General features: G+C 43.0%; 1 protein-coding gene across 1 annotated transcript in view; it reads right to left on the bottom strand.

Annotated features, from left to right (window-relative positions):
* SNCA (synuclein alpha) overlaps nucleotides 1–13,484 on the bottom strand; it is a 644,131-nt gene that overhangs the window by 177,608 nt on the left and 453,039 nt on the right. The gene's annotated exons all lie outside the window — the stretch shown is intronic.

Below are 13,484 nucleotides of genomic sequence, written 5' to 3' on the forward strand. Positions count from 1 at the left end.
TATCTTGACCTAATAATTCACTATGTACATAAGGTCCTTCTTGATCTACAGGAATCTCGATAAGGGGTAAGTCAACTTCCCTCTCTAGGCTAGTTCACGCGTAACGTTGATACTCCGGATATTCATACTGTGCAGTCTGATACATTTGTCGTGTTGTTGTCTGTGTGGCAGCAGCAGGCAACGGTGGTGCAGCTGGCACAAACTGTATTGGCTGTTGTGCGGCTGGCATGGCCTGGGCATGCTGCGTAGCTCCTTGTTCATTCTGATCTTGTCTTAGTGGCCGTGATCTTTCTTGTGTTTTACCTATGGCGATATTATGTTTTAAAACTGGACAGTCGTGTACGTAATGACCTGGCTTTTTACAATAATTGCATGTCCCTTTTACAGGTCCTGCTGAATCGGAATGTGTCATACCCTTTTTATGTCCTTCAGCTGGAACTGTCTGGGAAACTAGCATTTTCATTTTCGTGTCTTTCATGCGTCTGTGTTCATGTTCTTGTTCCTCTTTAATTCTATTGTGGTGGTACTGTAACATTTGTAACATTTGTGTTGGAGTGTTACCTTGCCAGGTACTCTCGAATTTTAATACTCTATTCTTTACTGGGGGCAGGGCATTTTCCACTAATTTTGTTACGAACAGATGCGGGTATGATTCGCTACTTGCTTTTATGCCACTATTTATACCAAAACATTTCTCGAATCGGGCATAGTAATCGCTAGTGTCTTCATCTTGCTTCTGTTTACAGGCTGAAATTGTACCCCAATCTTCCTTTTTCGTAGTTAATAAACGTGGCAGTACCTGTACTAGTAGACCTGGTAGTGCTTTAGTTTTGTCCCCAAGCCCCGAACCTGGACCTCGGGCCCTTTCTTCTGCTTCTAATGCTGACCATTCTATCTTTTGGTCACCTACCTCCCACTCTTTTTCCTTGAGTTTCTCATAAATGCCAGCAGGCATCAACACCTTTAATATTGTCATAATGTCGGGGTAGGTATACTCTCCCATGAGTAACATGTCTTTAATTTCTCGGTGAAAACCCGCTGGGTCTTTGTCATGACTGGGTACTACTTTCTTCATTTCTAACAATTCTATTTTCGATATAGGCGTATATACAAATACACGTTTAAACTGATTGTCCTCGCCTTTTATTGGGTGTACTTCTCGTAAGGGATTCTGTCTATCCAGGTGATACGTGGTTCTTTCCTTGACAGGCAATGGGACATGCTCTGAGCATAAAAAAAGAATATACTGCTTTCTTGATACTAGAATTTCTTTAATTAATTTAGTACCTGGACCTCTCCATTTATTCATAAGCAATTCAGTCAATATGTCAGGTAAGGGACCAGGGTCCGAATGCTGACTCTGATATAGTATAATGAGTTGTTGAATCATATAAATCCCAGCTAACCTCTGCTCATCTGGGGTGAGATTCAAAAATGTGCGTACTACTGTCTCATCACTATATTTTCCGGGACTGTCCACCCAATGGACAGCTGCCCTTGCTAAATCTTGTTCATCCATAGAATCGAGAAAATGATAACCCCTTCGTTCTCGGAGTAGTTTGTCGGCGGTTTGGAACGAATGCTCATTAGACCTTATGTTAATTATAGGTATTTGGAAATTCCTGTCATTATCTGGACATATTGGACGTATTGAGTCAGTATGACATCTAGTCTGATCCCTATTACAAGATCTTCCTCTACCTACATAGGCTATGGTGTCCGACTGTCCTGCGGGCAGTCCTGACCCTTCTTCCTCGCTTTGTTCGAACTCGTCTGTCTCTAATCTCTCCTCGTGTAGGCGTTCTATTTCTTTACGGATCTTTCGGCACATGGCTATTATACAATTTTGCTTATCGTGTCTCCCTTCTGATATATTCTGGCTCCATTTTGTAAGAATTTTCATTGCTTCCGGATCTACCCCCGGTCGGTCTTGATTTCTGATCACACAGTTTATGAGGAAACGTAACAGTTCCCCCTGTATCTCTACTTTCTGGTATTCCATAGCTCTGTTAATACATTCTGGATCTCGCCCTGTTTGAACAAAATGATATATTTTATCTAGATGCGCAGTCATTCCTGGTAGCTTCGCTAAATACCCTGCGGCTCGTCTGATACGTAATGATGCCAGGATCATTTCGTCCTCTTTACCGAGCACCGGGTCATATCTACAATCTATAAGAAGTTCCTTAAGCGTACGATCACTTACGAATTTGGGTGTACGTGAATGCGCTGACTCTTGAAAAATAAGTTTATTTATTCTAGGTGGCGTAGAAAAAATATTGGTAGCACCTCCCGTGGCCCCGTCTGGGGCGTCGGGTGTGAAAGGATTCGTCGAACGTGACACAGCAACTATAGGTGTGGACTCAGCTATAGAAGTACCTGTAGGAACAGATGCAGAAACAGATGTGCTTGCCGGAACTTGTGACTCGATTTGTTGCTGTAGGGATACGGGTGCTGGATCTTGGCGTTGGACCTCCCTGGTATGCGGTCTACGTGGGGCGGAATTAGCATACTCGGGAGCTGCGTCATCTAAATATGAGGAAAGAAAAACATCCTCTGCGGTTCTAGGATGCCCCTTAGGATGTACCTTGATTGGGAATAATGGGGGTGGCAAGTCTTTCGGTATCTCTGGAGTAGCCTTAGGTAATCCTTCGGCCAGAAGGGGATACATACCATTCATAAGGGCATTTCTTTGTCTGTCTACTTGTTCTGATTTCACTCGGATACCTTCCTTAATTAATAGATGGTCTTGAACTTTGCTCGAACTTTCTTTACTCTTCTCTTCCTGTCTACGTGCTTTTTCCGTACGTCTATGAGATTCTTTACGCCATAACTCAACGGCGTCTTTCTGTGACTGTCTGACTTTCCTTTTCCATAACTCTTCCTCGACTTTCATGATGCACTCTGCATCCCAGGTTCCCGCTGCGGGCCATCTCTGACTTTCTGGTAATCCCTTGGTGTAGTCTACCCATAAATCAAGAAATAATATAGCGTCTAAGCCATGTTTGTGATACATGAAGTGCCCTGGAGTATCCCTAGGAGGAATAGGGACGGCTTCTTCAAGTACCCCCTTTCTAGTAGTGATCTGTCTTAATTTCGAGAAGAGCGGCATATTGACAATCTGATCTGATACTTAATCTTGAACACACTAAATACAAAAGCACAATAATGGACAACCATTCATACCACAATATGCAGGACGTTTAACACATTAAACATTAAAACATTAAACCTTTAACTGAAACAACAATGATGATCGTCTGCATAACTAAATCACCATGCTTAATTCTTGACACTTACTAGATACTTCGGAATACTTGATATACTGCTAAACAGTACAGATACACTGCTAAAACAGTGCAGACCGGATTTGTGTACCCAAACCCGTCTTGACCGGCACAACCTATGTGCACGTCAGAAATGCCTCCCCAGCAATGGTACTCACCGGGTAGCTTCGGAAACGGAAGGCCTCAGTAACTTGAACTTGAACCGGACTGGACTCGACTCGACTCGTCGGACACTGGGCTTGACTTCGAACTGGTGGGTCTCTGTGTACCTCGGATCTTGCTCTCTCAGCTAGGCTCTGGTCGGGATACTTCGCACTTCTCACCGCCTCGTCTGGGTGTTGATCGCAGTCTCAGTCGCCCCCGCTTGACCGGAGGGAGATACAGGAAATCCTGTTGGTACGCGTTTATTGTCCGTCCAGCTGTGGCAGGAGACCGGGCCTGCTACTCACCGCCGGCGCGTGAGATGAGAAAGTGTCCCTGTTCGGGCGCCATCATGTGGTAAATAAAAATTCCTTTACCGGGACTGAATTTGATACAGAAACATTATAAAATAGCTCAGTAAAATGAGAGGCAGAATCCGTGATATTAGAGTTTCGGAATGGGCTTTATTCCAATAATCGATTATAATCGGATGCTTCAAGTTCCATCACCACGGGGGTTCAGGAAGTGAAGTACATACTTTATTGACAAGAAGTAACTTTTATAGTACATACATTATAATGAAGTGAATACAGTAGGCGTAACAATTGATAAGGACATTGACGTTTGGTCTGCGTAACCGAAAATGGGTGTAATAATGAGTAAAAAGGAACATGATTGGTTATGATGTAATACATAGGTGGATCTATAAGATAATACTTGGCATAGATGCGCGCGCAGCAGTATGACGTGTAATTGACGTGTAACTAGGGGGTGACAGGGACTTGACATTTAGCTCTATATGTGGAGACGAGAAGTCTGGGGGGTCAAGTCAACCTAATCCCAAATCATATCTAACATCCTATGTTTAAAGAACTATGTTATCCACAAAAGAAGGACTCTCGGACAGAATCTATTCTATACTGACTGTGCGTGCGTGTACAAGCGTCTAAGTGTCTACACTGAATGCGAGGGGGTAGGAATATTCCATGGTAACAGGGCTATGAATTACTTGCATGAGGACAGAGAAGATGGGCCTTTTTTGCTTGGTAACTGGAAGAATGTTTACTTAAACTACTAGGCAGGAATGCATCGGCTGAGGGGGAGGCAGATAATTCGAAGGTGAAATACAGTTCTTGGCAGAGAATGGGCTGATGTCAGGCTTCGTGAGCTGCGCAGAGAATGAGACAAAGTTCATGGTCACAGATGCAGGCTCGGACTGGAGCTTTCAGAGGCAGAAGGCAAGAGGAGTTTTGATGACAGAATCAGGGCCTACTTGCCTGGACTGTAAAGTGGCATAAGTGAACCATATAAAGCCGGTGGCCTTTCATATTTAGGAATGGAATATCCGGCCTATTCATGGCGGATCTGTCAAAGGACATGTTGACGGTGGACGCACATGTATTTGCGTCTTCATAACTGGAACTGGAGGGAACATACATGTACTTGTGACATGCACATGGAACCGTTGGGGTCCAAGATAGGGGACATAACTGACCAGAAAAATCCATATTTCCACACATTAACAACACCAACATTGTACCATTTACTACCTTTCCCTACCTGGGTATTCTCTTTGATGACCGAAGTACTTGGATTCAGCTAGGCACTGATGATGCAGCCACGTTTTCTTGCACTGTTGAAGGGTTGCTCAAGTTTACCAAGAAGCTAGGCTCTAAACCCCCAAAGTAGTTCCTTACAGTATACAAAGCCAAATGTCTGTCAGCGGCTACTTATGGCTCAGGAGTCTGGGGGATTAAAGATTTCAAGACCATACCGAGTGTTGAGAATTGCTGCCTGAAAGGTTTGCTGGGGGTTGGGTGCTGCACAACTAACTATATCAGTCGGGCAGAAATCAGCCTCGATTATGTCACTGATTTTATTAGAATTCCCCCACTTCTCCTATGGCAAGCAATATAGACAAAGCCTGAAGCTAACCGTAGACAAAGTGTGATCAGGGATTGTATGAGTTTAGACAAAGTCATCCATATTCCATGGCTATTGTACATTAAAAATATGAGTAACACTTTGGGCATGTTTGATCTCTATAATTGTCCTGAGGCCCTCTCAACTGCCACCCGCCAGACCATCAAAGCAGATTTCTGGAAGTGGACCAGGCATACCAGAGCTTGCATTGAATCAGAAAAAAGTTCAGTCTGTTTGTACAGTCCTCTGAATTCTGGTCCTATCATTGAAACGTATCTTGTTTGTTTTGGTGATAACTACCAGCAGGTTTTGCTTACCAGGGGCCGCATTATGAAATGTTCCAGGGGCACAACTAGCATTTGCACCCACTCTGCGCACCCCGGGGCACTTTGGTATTTAGAAGGGACCGCAGACGCTTGAGCGGCCCTTTCTGTAATACCGACAGTGCTGCGCACTTAAAGCACAACCGCTGTCTTTAGAGGACATGTCCTTATTTGCATAGGGGTGTGGCCCCATGCAAATGAGGGAATCCGTTTTGCCTCTGCGCTTGTGCCATATTACAGATGTGGGTGCAGAGGCAAAGAAGCTCTCAGGAGGGGCACTGGCAGTTCACCCCCTTAGAGCAGCGCTCTGGAGGGGGGAAAGGCGGACCCATGGACCCCTCCAGACATACCCTTGCATGCGGGTGCAGTCACTCACTGTACCAGCCTCCAAGGGGATCTCTAATCCCCCTTCAAAGCGCAGGCGGGTTGCCGCCTGCACTGTGAAAACACAGAGCGGCTTCAAAGCAGCAGCTCTGTTTTTAACAGGAATGCGCTGCCTGAGGGCAGCGCGAGTTCATGGCTGCCCTGGGGGCAGCGTATTCATGGTAATATGGCACAATTTCATTGTTTGAGCCGGGCGCACCCCTTAAAACGTACAGCCAGTGCATACAATGAAAATGCACCTTTAATGTAATACGGCCTGAGTTTGAGATTCAGCACTTTGCACTTTTTGGTGGCCTTACCTGAACCTGTTAGATATCCCATGACTCTTGCTCCATGTCCATGTGATAATTTGTCTGTACAATCTACTTTGCACTTACTGTTGATCTGTACATTTTATTGCTTTCTTAGGAAAATAAAATGGATTCCACTTTTAAATGATACTAATATTAGAGACCATAAGACAGCTATGACCTACCTGCAATCACTCCCATCCACAAGGGTCTCTTTATCTATTGTCAGTTACATTCAGTACGTTGTTAAGCATAGGATCTGCGGTCTAAGTAATGATCATGTGTCACTGAGAATTGCCGCCACTTTGTGAGCCTTTTTGTTCATGTTATCCAGATACTTCTAATTGTTTTTGCACATGATAATTTATATGAGGTACTTATCTGGTTTTTATATTGGAACTGAAAGACCCACCAATATTCTCCCATGACCATGCACATGACACTTTATGATAGTCCTATAGACTGTTTTTATATTAGAACTCTGTTCTATATTGTGCCTTTGTGCTTTTATAATGAGATGTATTCATGTATTTATTTTTATATGCATTTTATCTGTCTTTAATGTCTTTTTAGACTAATAAAGCTTAGTTGAGAATAATCTGGTTTTATAGCTCATTTGGCATTTTTCTACTTAATGTCAAAATTACAACCCAAATATTTTGTGTGATTTGCCAAAAGTAACATTTTATACAATAACAATGATATTCAATGTTTACCCATTTTGGTCCTATCATATAATTATTTCTATACCCTTAAAAATTGATGCCAATGTGGAGTGCCCTTTTAAATAATATGATGTATTCAGCCATGATGTAAAATATGTTCCTTACTCGGGCATCAGGGTTTCCAATTGTAATCATGCAGGAAGTGTTGTCAACTGAGAATATCATGCAAAGGGAGGAGGTTCTTAATTGTGCTAGTTTTTATGCTCAGAGAATACTTCCTAGTAATTGAAAAAAGCAATTTGCCATAATGTCTGTTTGAGGAGTAAGTCTACATTTGCCACAATGATGCATTACGTTTAAGAAAGAAGCTCAGGCAATTAGATTTGTCATTGATTTTCATCCCAGAGAGCTGGCAGGCCTCGAAAATAAATAGTGTCCACAGAACCGTCAATCCAACACAAAATGCCTTAGGGGACACTTAACTGTTGTGGAACAAAATTGGACTTTAATATTAAGTTGCAATTATTTCTAGCGCAAGGAACTTAGGAAACGCTTTCAGTAAAACGGTTAATTGTGGGGAAGGTGACGTTTAAATGGATTTAGACTGGAGAAAATCTGACAAAATAGGTGCATGTAATTCATTTATTTATTTACAGATAACTGAGGGCCAACAATAAATTATCATAGGGAATTATTATCCGCTCGAATGAGAAACGTGAAGTTGTTCGCATTTTGTACCATAGAGACCTAAATAATACATCATTTTTTAGAGAAAAAAACACGTTTCAAAGCACCTTATCCTATTTGAGCTGCAATGTATTCATACAATGTGCATACAGTTTCTTCAACACAGAGTATATATTTTGTTTACAGTAAGGCTATCTATTTGGTGCTGCAATCAAAATCATATGGCAAATGTAAGGGGCTTTCGATTTTTTTTGCATACACATTATTATGCTAAGTTCCTCACATAGGTAAGAGTAAAGAAAGCGAAATAGTCGGTGCCCTCAAAATTCCCAATATGGGAGTGCCAATCGTGCTGGCCTCCTGAGATACAGATGGAAACTGAGGGCCCGATTCACAAAGGGACTTACGACTCGTAAATTTAGGAGTGCGGAGACTCCACACTCGTGGCGGAATCCCTGCCCTGCAGTGCTCAGTGCCGAGAGTCTGCCACAAGTGCGGAGGATCCACCACAAGCGAGGAGTCTCCACACTCATGGCGGAATCCCCGCACTGCAGTGCTCAGTGCCGAGAGTCTGCCACAAGTGCGGAGGATCCTCCACAAGCGAGGAGTCTCCACACTCGTGGTGGAATCCCCGCACTGCAGTGCTCAGTGCCGAGAGTCTGCCACAAGTGCGGAGGATCCACCACAAGCGAGGGTACTCCACACTCGTGGCCGAATCTCTTCACTGCAGTGCGCAACGCCGAGAGTCTGCCCCAAGTGCGGAGACTTCGTACTCGTAACTTTACGAGTCATTAGTTCCTTTGTGAATCGTGTTTATCAGAACCTTCTCCCATAATAACTGGTATTTGGTCCATACCCATAGGTAATGTTCGAGTAGTTCCAAGCCATGTTCCCACTGTTGCTTTATCACAACCTTCCATGGTAAAGCTAATTCATAAACCTATTTTGTTCATGATTCGCTTCTACACTCTTGCAAACTATCTGCTATGGAACTTGATACAATTTTGGGGAGCAGTTCACCCCTCAGTATAAAAAGACTCACTATTAAAGATTCGCTGTATTGCCATATGTTAGATACCTTTTTGAATACAATTCAAGATGGCTGTTCTGTGGTTTGCAGTCCTAGTGAAAAACGTGAAGTTTCCCTCGGCTCCATAGATGTCAACATGTTTCAGCTATCACCTTACTAATCATGCCTTCCACCATGACTGGATGTTGTTATTTACTCTCATTTTGCGGGTAAATATCATGTGACATGCAGCTTAGATGTATTTTGCAACTGAGTTTTTGTGTCTTACTCCTTCCTTAGGTGTAAATTACTCCTCAATTCCGAGGCCCGGTTGACAAAGAGTTTTCTGTGAGTGGTTGTGTCTTAATACAGACACAAGCATGACTTACAAATTACTCATGAATTATATCTAGGCATGCATTAAATAGCATGCTGTGTTTATGAATACACTCAAGAAGATTAGTGAGAATGCTTTGAGCTATCAGATTTTCTCATCCCTTCAGTTAGACAACATTGTCCTTCACTTAAGATGGGACCTGCTTACTATTTGGTTCTTGCTTATTTTAGCAAACTATTCCAGACTATATGAACTTGCGCTACTGAACTGTTTTGCATGTAGTGCCCGTTTAAAAACCATACTGTAATATACATAGTACCTAAACCAGGATACCACACATACCATAACTAAATACCTTTGCAATGATATACCCTTATTAAAGGATTGAAAAAGCGCACTGCTTTAAATACGCAAAGCATGTCCGGCTCCTGAAAATGCACAGACCTCTGTTGAGGTCTTTCTCGTGGATAACTAAACATTTTAACAGGAGCACATCTCTATGGACCATCCAAAAACTAACCGAGAGTGAAAAGGCCCTGGAACGCGCAAGAGCTTGGGAAGCGCTCGTTGTGGCACTTAAATCTCCCGAAGCAGAGGGGGATGATGCATCTGTAGGTGACCCTGTGGCAGCTATGAACTAATGCATAAGCAGCTCTAAGACCACCTCGATCTGAAGCCTCATGTTTAGTAGTGGTGCCAGACAAGCGAGCCAGGTGACACTCAGCTGCAGCAGCCTCCTGCACAAATTAGTCGCCCCACTGATATAGCAGTTCTATTGGCTTCTTGCAGCCTGCACTGAAGTAACACGCCGGGGGGGAGGGGAGGGGGGGCCTAGTTGGGGATGGGAATTTTCATTGATTGCAAATACCTATCGTGATGACCGTATGGAGTGCCTGAAAAGCTGGTATGGACATCATATGGTGCTTTAGCTATGCCATAAATAACCTGATTTGCAGTGTGACTTTTTTACCTATCTGGGATATGTAACCGGATCCCCTTTTTGGCTCTATGGAAAATCAATAAAAATTGCTTTAAAAAAATCCCTAAGGACCATCCAAAATCAAACTGATTCTCTGGCTTGATTTATATTATTTGTTTCACTGATTATGAATTGCCAGAGTTTATGAGAGTCAAGGCCACATATAACTCATGTATCTGTCACACAGATAAATAAAGAAACGAGCACTGCACAGTGTGATCTTGTATAAATTACCTCTGTCGCTAACATTCATGGGAGTGACTCCAGAAGAGTAAACACTTGAAACAGGCCATTTTCTCCTGGAAATGAAAGCCAACTTTCAAACCTTTGCAAGCAATGTTGTATATTGTTATGATCAAAGGTAGAAAGGGAGGAGAGCAATACAGAAGACATCAACATTGAACTATGCAGTCTGCATGGAAGGCATGGTAGCAATGTTTTACTTTCAGATCTAAAGCCATAATTATAGCATTATGGCAGCCCAACAAGCCATGCTTCTTGTGAAAAAAGACAGGATGCTTTTTTCATTTAAAAGCTATGTTGTTTTTCTGGTTCTCTGCTCTTAGTTTATGGGTGCATTTTTCTGCTTTTTCACATATTTTTAGTACTTAATGGAATAAAAGCTAAATGCATAGGTGAAATAATCTGTAATCGACCATGATTAACAATTATTCAATGTAAGGGATGAGTAGCATTCCATTTTTTCAAATGACTGGCCTGCCTGTGCTATTAACCCTATCGTTCTCAAATGTCTACAGATTGAAAAATTCCAGTCATAGGGCTAATGTAACTGTGCAATTGCAAATTTAATTTGCCACTCTTTTGTAACCCACCTGGAAAACGGCATACAAGATGCATTCCATTTCCCACTCTCATTACACCGCTTGCTCTTTCTTGAAGAAATCATAAAATATATTCATAATTATATTCATTATTTAATCATATTCATGAATAAATAAACTCCACAGGTGAATGCTACCCTTTGAAGGCGATATCTTTGCTTAATACTTTCAAGAGTTGGCTGTTTTCCACATGGCAAACATACTCAAACTTAATGGAGAGCATATCTCTGTGTTTGTAAACATTTATGATTTGATTATATGTATGTATTTAGATATGTGTATTTCTTTGTACAACTATGTATAATAACTATGGGGCATATTATCAAGACAGGCAATAAAATTATCGCCGCTTTAGCGGCAGGAAACTGCCGCTAAACGGCGATAATGGGCTTGATAATATGCTCTATGGAATTCCAATTGAAGCCCATGTTAGATGTGAAAGATATCTAACCTGAGCTTCAATTGGAATTCCATAGAGCATATTATCAAGCCCATTATCGCCGTTTTGGCGGCAGTTTTCTGCCGCTAAAGCGGCGATAATTGTATCGCCTATCTTGATAATATGCCCCTATGGTTTTAAATAACACTTTATAGACTTTTCCCTCTTCTATCCCTCCATCATTCTATTCAATCCAGCTAACAGACTTACATGTCCACCGCTCACATTAACACATATTTCCCATACTAACCCACCACTAATCCTTTTTTGGTTCCTGGAGTAGCGTGCTACTTGCCGAAAATTACTTTGATACCTCGGCAGGGGTAGTAAGCGCTATATAAATATATTTACAATTACAATAAATTAAGGGCTTGGGAAGGGCCACTGACAATGCTTGTGGCTACCCCTGGAGTTGTGGTAATTCAACAGATTGCAATGTCACCTCCAATAAAGACATTTGGTTGTTTCCAACTCGCATATATAAATAGTATATAAAGATAACAATGTCTCAACCCTTATTATTGAGAGGACTAATTCGTAAGTATGTACACGACATTACAATGAAAGGGAAATAGGAAGACTCGTAGTTTGTTTAAATGTGCTCAAGGCATCATATATTTTGAAAGAGAAAATACAACAATGGTTGTGGAAACAATTGGGAACAGTTGTATTAGCACTGTAAGCAAATATTGCAGGGGAAACCCGAAGACTTTGTGCACATAAGTGCTCGTGACACTCAAAGCTGAACTGTGCAGGTGACAAGTGGAAAAAACAGAGAGGGCACAATGTGAAAAGGTGACTGATATGTACAACGGTTTATGGTTCAAAAAAAAGATTATTTACATAGATTGATAATATATTTTAGACATTTTTGACAGAACCATAGTAGAAAAAGTGATGCAAACATCGCGCTGGTATGTCGACTGCGTTTCAATACTAATCAGTTGGGATCATCATCAGGACCAGGTCACCATTTGAAGGTGCAAAGGTAAGGCGCCAAATCAATAAGGTGCAGGGTTCCTGCCGGGGTGCAGAGCCCGGGAAGGTAGATCGTTCCAATGGAGGAAATCGGAATTGGTAGGCTCCGGTATCGAAGGAATCTGGAGTAGCGATGGCCCCGATAGGTAAGCGTGAGCCAGAAGCTCAGCAGGAGCAGATGCTAGGGTCAGAGCCCCGATCCACTGTCGACCGGCTAAAGCTGGTGGTGAAGATAAATCCTCAACACATCCATCACCACAGCCACCGTTCCCAATGCCTGGAAGAATGCAGAAGTCAAGCCCCACTTGAAGAAACCCTCCACCAACCCAAACAAACTAAAAAAACACTGCACCTATCTCGCTACTCCTCTCCCCTGCCAAAGTCCTGGAAAAAGCCATAAACCGTCAGCTCACGAACTACCTCAAAGGAAACAAGCTGTTCGACCCCTCTCAATCGGGCTTCCTACCCAACCACAGCACCAAGACCGCCCTGATCACAGCAACAGATGACATCATACGCTTCGTCAACATAGGTGAAACAGCAGCCCTCAACCTCTCTGCAGCCTTCAACACCTTCTCCCACCACACCCTTGTCACCAGACTCCAACACATTGTCTTCCAAGGCAACGCACTCAACTGGATCTCCTCCTTCCTCGCCAGCTGAACACAAAGGATCCACCTACATCCCATATCCTCCACCCCCAAAGACATCATCTGCGGCGTCCCCCAAGGCTCCTCCCACAGTCCCGCTCTCTTCAACACCTACATGACACCTCTTGCAGACATTGTCTGCACCCACGGACTCAACATCATCTCATACGCTGATGACACCGGGCTCGTTCTTTCCCTCACAGAAGACACTGAAACCACCAACTTACTTAACATCATGACTGACATAACCACCTGGATGAAAGCCAACTACCTACAACTCAATTCAGACAGAATAGAGGTCCTCGTCTTCGGAAACAAGCCCTCCCCTTGGGACGTCACTTGGTGGACCACTGCATTCGGCCCCTATCCCACTCGCTCGACCATGCACGCAACCTCAGAATCATCCTGGACAGCCAACTGACCATGAAGCAGCAGATCAATGCTGTCTCCTCTGCCTACTTCCACACTCTCTGAATGCTCAACACAAGAACTCCTGGTGGATTCCATCTCGGTCAGGAATACAGTCACCCAGGCCCTCGTACCAGCTGAC

This window comes from Triturus cristatus, chromosome 2_1 (genome assembly GCF_964204655.1).
Source record: "Triturus cristatus chromosome 2_1, aTriCri1.1, whole genome shotgun sequence".
Lineage (NCBI taxonomy): Eukaryota > Metazoa > Chordata > Amphibia > Caudata > Salamandridae > Triturus > Triturus cristatus.